Raw genomic sequence first — 12,570 nt, 5'->3', positions numbered from 1 at the left:
AAAATAGAGATACATAATTTTGACTGAAATTTGTCTCAAACACACACACACACACACAAAGTCTTGCTTTGATTTTGTTTTAATTGGTACATCTTATAATTTGTGATGATAATGCCCAATTTTGAAAATCTGTCCCTTGGGCTACTTTAACATAGACATCCTTTGACTAAGGCACTTGTGTATCTTATGTTTATTACTTTAATAAATAAAATTATAAATGCTTGAAGAAAGTTGTGGGTCAAAATAAAGAGTCTGGATGGGCAGGCAGACCTTTCTGAAATCTTGACTTTTATATACTGTTTCATGTATCAGCAAAAAGAAAGGCAGAAAAAAAATTATTTCATTTCAAATAATTTGAAAATTAATATTAGTTTTTAACCTATGATTATTTATAATAAAAATTATGTCTCATCTGATAGCATGAGAAGTAAGACAAGATTAAATAAAACCACTATGGATTTAGCCCTTTGTAATGGGAAGTTCTACTGAGTTTTCCAAACTCAGAGTTTGCTCTAGAATATTCAGCTTAGCATCCAGTTGTTATTTCAGACAAGCACAGGTCTCAATCTGCCAGCACTATGAGCATGTCTCAGATACCTCACCAAGTCTTAAACAGCAAGAGACACCCATTCTTAAGGAGGTGAACCATGCCCAATTTCTCCATAGATGGGAACATAGCTTACATGTAAACACCTCCATATAGATACCTGAATCTACGCATCTTAATTTTGGGTAGAATCCTGAATATTTTAAGGAGTCTAATATAACGTAGCAGATAACTATATACTATAAAATATTCTGTAATCTTTGGCTCACTGTGCAAACCTATATATAGTTGATATGATAAAAAATTTTGTGTTACCACCCATTCCTTTGTTATAAATACACTAATTCATATGTTTCATTTAACTTTGGTGAGCTTCCACAATAACTATAAAAATATTTTCTGATTGTATTTTCAGTGTGAAATATATCCTGCCCCATAGCTGGCACTAAGATGTCTGTTTAAATTTCACTTAAATCCTCAAAAATTAACACAAGTGGAATTTCTGTACTGAAAGCTATAAACACTATAAAAATGCTATGAGACTTCAGAGTGAACTGGACGCTTCCTGGTTCTGGAGCACTCTTCTCTTATATAGAATCCACTTCAAAACCCTTCAAAATCAATGCAAAGATTCCCAGTGGTTTCGTTACAACATTTGCTCAAACCCTGTTTCTGATACACCAAGAAGATAGTATAGTAAGTGAAGAAAAAGAAGAAAAGAAAAATCATTGTGCTTAATGGAATACAGCAATCACTGATACACAATTAATCATAGAATCATAGAATCATAGAATCATACAGGTTGGAAAAGACCTCTAAGATCATCGTGTCCAACCGTCAACCTAACACCACCATGCCCTCTACACCATGTTCCTAAGGGCCTCATCTACACGTCTTTTAAATACCTCCAGGGATGGTGACTCCACCACTTCCCTGGGCAGCCTGTTCCAAGGCCTGACCACTCTGTCAGTAAAGAAATTTCTCCTAATGTTCAATCTAAACCTTCCTTGGTGCAACTTGAGGCCATTTCCTCTTGTCCTATCGCTAGTTACTTGGCAGAAGAGACCAACACCCACCTCGCTACAACCTCCTTTCAGGTAGTTGTAGAGCGCGATGAGGTCTCCCCTCAACCTCCTCTTCTCCAGGCTAAACAACCCCAGTTCCCTCAGCCGCTCCTCATAAGATTTGTGCTCCAGGCCCTTCATCACCTTCGTTGCCCTCCTCTGGACACGCTCCAGCACCTCCATGTCCTTCTTGTAATGAGGGGCCCAAAACTGAACACAGGATTTGAGGTGCGGCCTCACCAGTGCCGAGTACAGGGGCACGATCACCTCCCTACTCCTGCTGGCCACACTATTCCTGATACAGGCCAGGATGCCGTTGGCCTTCTTGGCCACCTGAGCACACTGCCGGCTCATGTTCAGCCGGCTGTCAATCAGCACCCCCAGGTCCTTTTCCTCTGGGCAGCTTTCCAGCCACTCTTCCCCAAGCCTGTAGCGTTGCCTGGGGTTGTTGTGGCCGAAGTGCAGGACCCAGCACTTGGCCTTGTTGAACCTCATACAGTTGGCCTCGGCCCATCGATCCAGCCTGTCCAGGTCCCTCTGCAGAGCCTTCCTGCCCTCCAGCAGATCAACACTCCCGCCCAGCTTGGTGTCGTCTGCAAACTTACTGAGGGAGCACTCGATCCCCTCGTCCAGATCGTTGATAAAGATATTGAACAAGACCGGCCCCAGCACTGAGCCCTGGGGAACACCGCTCGTGACCGGCCGCCAACTGGATTTAACTCCGTTTACCACAACTCTCTGGGCTCGGCCGTCCAGCCAGTTTTTTACCCAGCGAAGAGTGTACTTGTCTAGGCCGTGAGCCGCCAGCTTTTCTAGGAGAATGCTGTGGGAGACAGTGTCAAAGGCCTTACTGAAGTCCAAGTAGACCACATCCACTGCCTTTCCCTCATCCACTAGACGGGTCACCTGGTCATAGAAGGAGATCAGGTTGGTCAAGCAGGACCTGCCTTCCATGAACCCGTGCTGGCTGGGCCTGATCCCCTGGTTGTCCCGGACATGGCTTGTGAGCACCCTCAAAACCAACCGCTCCATGATCTTCCCCGGCACCGAGGTCAGGCTGACCGGTCTGTAGTTCCCCGGATTAGTTGCTTATTTCAACACCATTTCCCAGCTATTTCATAGTACTGAATGGGGCTGTATTTTTCTGAATATATCGGGTGATTTACAGAGTAATTAAGCAAATACAGTTGAACAATGGACTAGCTAATAAATCATGAAGTATACTTGAGTTAACAATTTCTTGTATGTTTTAATTATCGATGCTCATGTCTTCTGTTGTAATATGTTGCTAAAATATTGTTAATTACTGTGTAAAAATAATGTAATTTTATTGAGACCTTAAATACTAAATGCCGTCAAAACAGCTCAAAATATAAGAATGCCTGTATGTTATTTTGCTAGTTATCAAATTCTAGTCTGGTCTGCTCTTGTCTAGTCTATTTTTACTCTCCTGTTCCCATCCCCACACCACTCTCACCCTTAGATCTTTCAACCACTGTACAGGTTTGACATACGTCTCTTTCCAAATAACGTGTTACTTTTAACATTAATGAAAAATAATTCATTTTCACTTCTGTCAGATCACATATTACACACAGCCCCGGTATCTGGGTCCTATGAAAAACTGCTTTCCTTGCACCCTTCTTTCCTGCTGCCCATACTGCTTCCTTGGATATCAGAGCTACTCTTCTCTGAATGCGTTAGTCATTCATGAATAATGACATAAAAGCCTGGCAATGCTTTAGAAGAGGAGCCCTTTATTACACTTTTCTAACAACCATTAATATCTATAATACTCAGCAGTTTTCTGATTTTCTTTTGTGAAAGGACAAATTGTAACTGTATGGCAAAATGGCATGGGGTCTGCAACTATTACTACTTTCATTAATGCAGCTGAAATGCAAGGAAACAGAACAATAGATTTCATCTGTGCCTGATAGGGGAAATTTCTAGGTTTTCAAACACCTCTTATCTGCTTTCATTGAATTCATAAACACTAATTAGAGCAAAAGTCTAGCATCATGGTCACATCACTTTTCCTGATCCATGTGTCTGAAAGAAAACAAGGCTGCTTATATATCAAATAGTTTCCTTCATGTAAAATATCATTAGAATTATTTGTCCCATAATAAAAAAAAAGATACAGTCACTAATTATAATTACCCTAATTCTTCTTCATAGGGCTGTAACTCTCTGGGTTACAAAAAACCTAAAAGATATAGTCCATACATGCTGAAATGCATGTTGGGTTGGGGGGTGGGTGGGGGCAGGAGGCAGGGTTAGTGTTTCATGGCAATGTAATGGATGATTAAAAAATCAAATGTATATTGCCAAAGTGACTTGCATCATATTAAAATTCACTTAATACATCAGAAGGTATTGTCTACACATTTTTGCACGAAAAGAATTAAAAGGAAAAAAAAACCACACCCCATATTTTTTGTTTTATTGTGTCAGAATCCATGAGTATTCCGGTAATCAAATGTATCTGGTTTAAGATGTTTAATAGTGTCCTTCGTCACAGTTTTTATCTGTCTTACTAGTGAAAGAAAGCTTTCAAAACTGCTGATTTACAGCTTTTTCCTGAAAGCCACATTCTGAAATCATAAAAACATATGTTCACACTTGAACTGCATTCCTGAATATTATATGTACAGAAAATAAAAATAAAAAAAATTAATGCAGTTCATATTTTGAAATTCAAGTAATCCCAGAAAGCTGGTATCAGCTTCCACAAAGAGTCATAAAAAATATTATTTGCATTAGTTAATTCAGTAAAGAATATGATAAATAAATATGTCCTCTTACCTAGTAGCTGCATAGGTTAGCATAGTGTCATATCTGAGCCTGTCTATTCCACTGACGCCATAGATAAGAAATTTGTAAAGCAGTAGACTTAGTTGTTTAGAATACTTGTGAAATGCATTGAATATATTATGTGCTCATATCAGTCACCATACCATATTCTGAGAGATCTCTTTTCCTCTTTTAGTTTGTTTAGGTCTCCTGTAACTCTGAAGGAAACAAATTGCTTTGTTTTATATATAATGTAGTTCTAAAACAGGAGAATTATCTTGTATTTGGATACCTCAGGGAAAGGAAACTACAGTGGAAAAGCCTTATCTAAGAACAGCTTTTCAGAGCAGCTTTGGTTCTATGCAACAATTTAAAAGAATATTTTTTATTAAAGCCATATACTCTTGGAATTGATTTTAATTCTTCCCATGTTGGCCATTTAAGAGAGGTGACCTCTAGTCATTTCTACCCAGAAAACAAGTCAATATGTAGGTACTTTCCAGACAGCTTAAACCTGCAGGCAGGTGACCAGAACAGCTTGTCCAGAAATGATATAAAATTTCCTACTTTGCACTTCCCAGCAGTAGTAGCCAATATGACTGCCTTTCAAGCAAGAGATTGTACTAACATGCTTGGAGGCAGGTTAATGTATAGAGACAAATGTCTATAAAAGTCTAAGTTCAAAGTATTCATGTGCTAGCAAGAATCTAGTTCAGAACGCGTCAAGAGAGAGAATATATCTAAAGTGAATCTGTTACCAGATAACTTCTCTGCGGCTTAAGAAATCAATAGACTGGTCTTTAATGTCATTTATAATGTATATAAGGACATTATAACATTGTCAGTAATTTAAAACAGAATTTAAATTCCTTTTCAAACCTTAAAATTTTAGAAAAAATGGCAAAGTATGTTATTAGCAAAGACTGATACCTTCACTTTATGAAGTGTTGGAACACATGGTATAAGCCCTACAAACCAAAACTTTAAAAATAACATAGCAATCTATCAAGTTAACTGATATCATTATTCTTGCAGTTATCCTCCCCCCTTTTCTCCACCATGCTCTGGGCAGGATGGGTGGAAAGAGAAAGGAAGTTAATAAGCACTTTCTAAGGGCTGTTGTATTCCACTTCTACTGCCTATAAAGATGGTTGTTGTCATATAAGGTAATGGACCTTGTAACCCCACATTGCTACAAGCCACTATGTAGAAGAAAGATAAATATTTTAAATATATAAGATAAATATCCAAATATATTTCCAACATACTTTTAATTTATATCTGGTAGTAGCTGAACAGTTTTTTAAAATCATTATTTTCCAAATAGCAATCCTTCATTTTGTATATCATTTTTTCTATAGAAATAATGTATTTATATCCCATCAGGCATCTTGCCTTGGAAAATATAATGTAATTTAAAGTATGTCACTTCAGGAGAAGCCACATGGGAAGCACACAAAAGCAACTAGTATTTTCCTCAAGCAGTGAAAGTACAGAGATTTTTCGATATCTCAGTTTCCCATAGCAACCCACTTGTTGACCTACTTTAAGAAAATTTTATCCCTTTGTACCTGATTTTTGATTTCCAACACTAAGCAATAAAAGAAAATAATAATTACTGAGACATAACTGAAACTTGATTCCAAAAAGAATTGACTGAATACAAAAATGCACAGATTCTTTTTTTGTGTGTGTAAACCATCTTTTATTTTCATATTTTTTCAGTAGCAAGTTGTGTGTGTGTACCTATAAAAATGTAATGACCATATCAATGTCATAAAAATTATATTGGCTTCTGTTGCTTAAGTAATTATCATGCATGATTATATAATCATATATAGCTTTCATCAATACTTTTAAAAACAAAAAGTAAAGATTAAATTGACAGCTATAACTATGCTGTAACCATGTTATTACGTTAAAATGTGCAACCATAAAAATGTTCATTTGAACTCCTAAACTCTTTTCATTGCAACAGACAATTGAGTCAACACACAATTGTTCAGTTTTTCCTCCAATAAAATGAACTAGGGTCTAACACAGCTGTTGAAAATGTATTTCTGGGCATCTGGGAGAAATTTTCAACTCTCACTGAAGAGAAAATTGAAAAAAATAAAAATTTCGAAACACCATAAGAGATTTTTTGTAATGATTTTGTCACTTTCTCACCTTCCTTATATGCATGTCTTTAGAGAGAATTGCAACATGGAGCTGAGCTCTGAGTCTTGCCTGTTTTACTCTCAGATGCAGAACACAGGGCAGCCGACCTACATTTCTCCCAAGACATGAGTTGGAGCTTGGTGGGCAGTGCTATGCTGTCCTTCAGCCACGTCCTAGACAATGTCCCAGATATTAGGCATTACTCTTCAGTGAAGTAACTTAACCACCTGTAGCAGAAGCAACCCTATTCCTATACTGGAGCTGAATGAGTGTCATCTTCAGTGGCTCTATGTCTGGTTAAATACTTCGATAATCACAAGTTAAATGCGCTTAGAGTTTAGTAACATATTAAGCAGACTCTTTGTCTGCAATGAAAACCAGGCCTTTTATTTGCATTAGCGTATATGGCTATTTCTTCCTCTCCACTGGACAGAGAAAGGTTTATAACTAGTTAATCTCAGGAATTTGGCGAGAGACAATCTCTCTAAAAATTGTCTATATACACAATGAGTACCAAACCCAACTCATACCTAAGATTGTGTAAAAAGAAACCTAAGCAAATGAATTAAATGCATAAAATAAAATAATAAGCATGAACCATGAAGGTGGGATTGGAGGAATTTTTCAGTTTTAATTATATAAAGTTATCGCTACAGGTGATTTTCCAGGAACCTTGATTACTACTCTCCAACCACTTTCCTTGCGAGAACTTACTTTATTTCCTTTACTAGGTACATTAGAGGTTGAAAGTTAGCTTTTCAAAAATAATTTTTCAATTTTAGGAACCTAACTGGTAGAAATGTGAAAATGCGATTGAGGAATATATTTGTCTTCCTCCTGATACAAAGGCAGGTCATTCATGAGCTACTCAAATCATCTTTCCACACACTTGCCAGTATGCAAGGTCAGGTAATAGTGATGCTTGTTCTTTTCAATGTCAGTAGTTTATCTTAAAGGATCCTCTTCTGATATCAGGATATCTAAAAGTTGATGGGACTTCTGGGGTTAAATGTTGGATTTTTTTTAGAGAGGTATTTTTATTATTTTTTTTTAAAGTGGTCATTTAATTTTGCTCTTTTTATGTTGACATTATAATGCTTTCTGATATAATTCTTAATTTCTGTATATATTATATAAAAAAGCTTTAGATTCAGAATAGCATAGAAAACAATGAAATCAGATAAAGAGAAGTAAATCTTAAAATGTGTCTCACTGTATCTTGATATGAGGAAAACTTTTATTAAATGTCTGCAACATGAAAGATTTTAGGAGGTAAAATGCATTTTGGATATGAGAAGAAGAGAAAACAAAATCAGCTGCCTAGGAAGATAGGTTAGTTTCCCTCTACTCATTGGCCCTTGGATATTTCAAAAATTCATTACCGGTACATTTTGTGTGACCATATTTTTTTCTGTTTTGTTCCGTTCTGAAGGAACATAATGACTGGATAATCTTACAGAGCTTATAGGATTTGTTCCATTCCTATTACAAGTTTAAGAAACTTTTCTGAAATTCTTTCATCCTTAAATCATGCTGGAAGCAGTGCAAGAAATAGTTTTCTTGGATTGTCTGGTATTTGTGGTGTCAATGATCCCAGACAGCAGCTATAGTGATAAACAGTGAACAAGCTTTTATAAAACTCAGCACTAAAAGTTTAGTTAAGTTGGTTAAAACTCTGCAGGGTGTTTGGTTTGTCTCAGAAATGTTCATCTAGCTTGACTACAGTTATAGCTGCATGTCTTGTTGGCAGATAGAGGTAATATCAGTCTCCAGAGATATTTGAATAAAAATACTAAATAACACAATTCAATGACCAAGCACCCAGAATTCATAATGTGAAAGCACACCTTATTTTCAATGGTAAGTCTACTTAGAGTCTGCATATGTTGATAATTAGTAACAGTATTTGAGATATCCCCACTTTTCTATTTTATTTTTAAAAAACTTCCCTCCCTCAATATTTTTCCTATTTTTCTACTGATAAAGGACAATTTATATACTTAGCTTATATACTGTACTCTTCACTGATATTTATCCAAATGAGCAATTAGAGGTTTTGGTTAAATTTTGGTTGTATTTGGCAAATAGGAATTTAGCTTCTACACCATTTAGATTGGTAAAAAACCATCCAGATTTTCAAATTATTTAGACATTAATGGCACAAATGAATACTCCAGAAAATATCCAAGGAGGTAATTTAGAAACTTTAATGGATATCTGTCTATATCTTTAAGTGTCTGTGAAAAACTAACCTTAAGGCACTTATGTTATTAAGTATCCAGAGACACCCAGTAACAGTGTTTTTGAAAATTCATATAAGGCTACCGGTAGATGATAAAGTTATTCTCACCCTGCAAGTGTGTTGCAGACATGGCCATAAGTGTAATGGAAATACACATTTGCATTCCTTCTCCACACAGTCTTATATTGGATTAAAGATTTTTCCATCAATATAGCTGTCAAACTAAAATGAAAAGTTTAGTTTGCCTTTCATTAAAGAACTGTGTACCCATTTGTTTCATTATGGTGTTTTTTTCAAAATGTTCTTCATTGATTTTTTTTTCACTGCAACTGCAGTTTGTCTGATTTTTCGAGCAGATCAAGACTCTGATATTTACCCACTAGAACTAAACTTTATGTCAAGGAAATTAATCCCTTGATAGTTCAGTTGTAAGTAAACTTGATAGTACCATGAAAGCTCTTGAAGAGGCATATTACAAACTCCAAAAACAACTGTTCCTTACAAATAAATAGCTAATCTTCAGTGCAAGCCTAAGAAGAAATATTCTGTTCCCTTTGTAAATCCGCATCAAAAACTCAGTCATTAGAATGGCAGCACATTTTCCCCAGATGGAGACCTATTCTTTACACTGGAATTGGTTCATTTTTATCTGTCTTGTTAGCAATTGTAGTGTCAGGTATTTTCCCTGTTTATTAACAAATAACTTTGGGGGGATTTAGGCTCCGGTAACCACAAAACTGGTAAGAAATTGACAGTACTGTAACATCACATGAATTAATTTACCTCATGGTAAAGATGCAGTTTATAAATATGTTATGGATTACAGAAAAAAATTGATTAAAACACTAAGGAGGAAAGAAGCTTAATTTTGAAAGAAATGCTGTGTCTGCAAAAGAAGTAGTGATCTCCTATGTATCAAAGCAGAAAAAAGTCTGGTAATAGGAAGCAAGCTGTGGTACCATTTTTTCCTCTGATAAAAATGGGATTTGTTGCAGACCGTGGCACCTCATAATCCAAGTTGTATTACGAACAGAGCTTGCTGAATACCACAAAAGAGCAATTTCCAAAAACATCTAGGATCATCAGGTCTTAGTATTCACAACTGCTATAGAGAAAAGCTGTTTAAAAATATTTTATTACAATCATTCACAAGTGGAAACTGGAGTTTCTACAATACTTATTTTTTACGTGATAAGTTATACATGTACATATATACATGCTTACATACCTATATATGTATGTTTTATGAAAATACTTTTAATGTAATTTTAATTTTAGTGTTTTCAAATTTGAACTGACCAAAACCAATTTCAACTGAGAAGAGTTTCAATTGAATCAGTTGAGCAAAACATTGAACTGCTTCTTACTTTCACTAAAATGCCATTTGGGAATTGTACTCTAAGTACCTATTCTCTTTTATGGGGCACGTTTCTTTGACGAGTGTACCTAGTGGTAGCACTGAAAATATTACAATAGTGAAAATATTAATCTTTCAATAGAATCAATTGACTCAGAAAATTACTCCTATAAGTGATGTCAATGTTACAAAGGGAAAAAAAAAAAGAGTTTATTTAAAAGAGAGCATGGTAAGCCAAATCAATACATCTAGCAATTTTAGGAATTTTCTAAAGGTGAGGGGTTTTGTAATTTCTAAGCCCTCTTTTTTTTTTTTTAGTTCAATTTTTTTTTTTATTTGAAGAAAAGGAGGAAGATTTCATTACATAAATTCCAAATTTCATAATTAGTTATTATCTTTCCACTAATATATTTTCCTTCCATATTTCTTTGTCAATGGAGTATTCATCATAGGAATGCCCATACTGCACATGAGCACTCAAGAATATCTTCCTTTTATTATCTACAATCCAGCATTCATTATCACTGTCTTACTTTTTAAATAATATGCCCTATTTAGAAATAATAGCAATGTCATTCACACAGTCAATATAATAGACTTGCCCCTCCAAAAAAGAGAACAGTTTGCAAATATCCAAATGATGTGGGTCCGAGTGCACTGTTGTGTATGTTTATAGAAACTACAACTTGCATGAGGAAAAAAAACCAGACAGAAAATAATTTTGCTTTGTTTCTCATTCCAATTAAAAAAAGGATGGGTGGAGGATGGGAAGTATGAAGAGAAAATGCATCACGTGGCCAGATTTACTTGCAGATGTACACATCCAGGATAGAGAAAATGGAGTGAAAAAGAATTTAATGCTTTCTTCTCTTCAGTTTCTGATTGCCATACCACCATGCAATGTTGTAAACGGAGCTTCTGAAGCTTTCTCCCAGGTTCTCAGTGAGAGCAGCAGCAAACAGAAGTAGTAAGACGGATGTATTTGCAGAGTGGTGAGAAAAAGAGAGTTGGAATATTTTTGATAGTTTCTAAGCCTCACAAAATGCCCTTTTATCATCAAGGTTTTTGTCATTGGATTAAGAAATAACAGAGATAAAATAAATAAAAGATTAAAAGAAAAACTGTTTTATTAAAATCTGTACTTTAAAAATAAGTCATATTGGTGGAGAAAGGTTTTAAAGCAAATGAGGAACTTTTTAAATTTTAGGATGCATTTTTCTGGTTTTCTGCAATATTTTTTAAAGTTAACTTTAGTAGGCATAATACCTGATATGAACTACTAAACTTTATAATGTAAAAAAATTGCTGTAACACTTCAGTAGCTTCTGCACGTCGTACGCAAATTACTACTTTCCAATCAATAGGCATTTTAAAATACAATTGGTATTCTGAAGCTATAATATGCAATCTGTGCTACTGATGTTAGTATTCACATCATAGATATGAGCTCTAGAGAAACAATTACAATATATACTGCAAATGCATATTAAAACACAAATTACATTAAGAACCATGCTTTAAAAGGAGACATACCCCAGGCTTCAATTTTGCACCTGCAGTCATTCCCAGAATCAACAGCGTGGACACATAATTGCAAACCGAATGATTGCATATAACTGTTGAGATTGTTAATTTTCAGGTTCAGTCATCCAGTTACATATTTAAATGCTGTAATCTGTGTCAACAATTATTGATGCCTATAAGATTCCTGTTACAAAATGTTTTTTGCTTTTACAAATTAGGCCTTAATATCTATGCACTTCATTGTCTTCAGGTACGTTATTGGTTGAATGAAAGGGGGATATTTGCAATAATATGAAAAGGAGATTTTTTTTTAAAACCAAATATACATTTCTGGTGAAATTTCAAATTAATGTAATCTGTATTGCATATAGACAAGCTAAACATCATAGTTTTTGATATACAAGAAATGTTTGGGGGCAGGGGCCCAAAGTGGTTTAAAGCTACTTACAGGTTTTTTTCTTCCAAATTTCCAGCATGTTAGAATTTTCTTAGACCCTGCTGGCTAATTTTCTTAGACCTCTGAAGCTGACTTGCTGCTATTAGCCATTTGACTGTGAGAACTGTGTTCCCACAGACCAGCTGTGGTGTCTTGAAGGTGCTTGTTTCTGTGCTGGATACAAAATACCCTGTGCCATTGAGGGGCATCCTCCGGTATCCCTTACTCTAAGACAGTTTTGTCAGGAACCTACACAAAATCTTGAAATACTCCCTTAAATTCAGTGGAAGGTTTAGACAAAATGTTCTGGATCTTAATGAAATACTATTTTTTAGTGAAACTTGAAACTGTCAAAAATTCCAACCAAAACTGCTCACAGTCACGTTACCTGACCTTTGATTTGCCTCATGCAATATTTCTTACATACTTGTAAAGTTCATATTT

This window comes from Calonectris borealis, chromosome 1 (genome assembly GCF_964195595.1).
Source record: "Calonectris borealis chromosome 1, bCalBor7.hap1.2, whole genome shotgun sequence".
Taxonomy (NCBI): Eukaryota; Metazoa; Chordata; class Aves; order Procellariiformes; family Procellariidae; genus Calonectris; species Calonectris borealis.
The sequence above is the reverse complement of the archived record's forward strand: the minus strand, read 5'-3'. Positions refer to the sequence as shown.